Raw genomic sequence first — 421 nt, forward strand, 5'->3', positions numbered from 1 at the left:
ACTTCAGGAAATAGGTCTGGACACAGACTTCATGAATAAGACCCCCAAAGGACGGGCAACCAAAGGAAAAATAAACAAATGGGATTATATCAAACTAAAGAGTTTCTGCACAGCAAAAGAAACAATTAACAGAGTTAAAAGACAACCAACAGAGTGGGAGAAAATATTTGCAAAATATACAGCTGACAAAGGATACAAAATCAACACACAAAAATCAGTAGCATTTCTATTCTCCAATAGTGAACATGCAGAAAGAGAAATCAAGAAAGCCTGCCCATTTACAATAGCCACCAAAAAAAATAGAAAGGGACATGACTCTGGACGATAAATGCTGGTGAGTTTGCAGAGAAAAACGAACTCTCATACACTGTTGGTGGGACTGCAAAATGGTGCAGCCTCTATGGAAAATGGTATGGAGGTT

The sequence above is a fragment of the Galeopterus variegatus genome, unplaced genomic scaffold (genome assembly GCF_000696425.1).
Source record: "Galeopterus variegatus unplaced genomic scaffold, G_variegatus-3.0.2 Scaffold583, whole genome shotgun sequence".
Taxonomy (NCBI): Eukaryota; Metazoa; Chordata; class Mammalia; order Dermoptera; family Cynocephalidae; genus Galeopterus; species Galeopterus variegatus.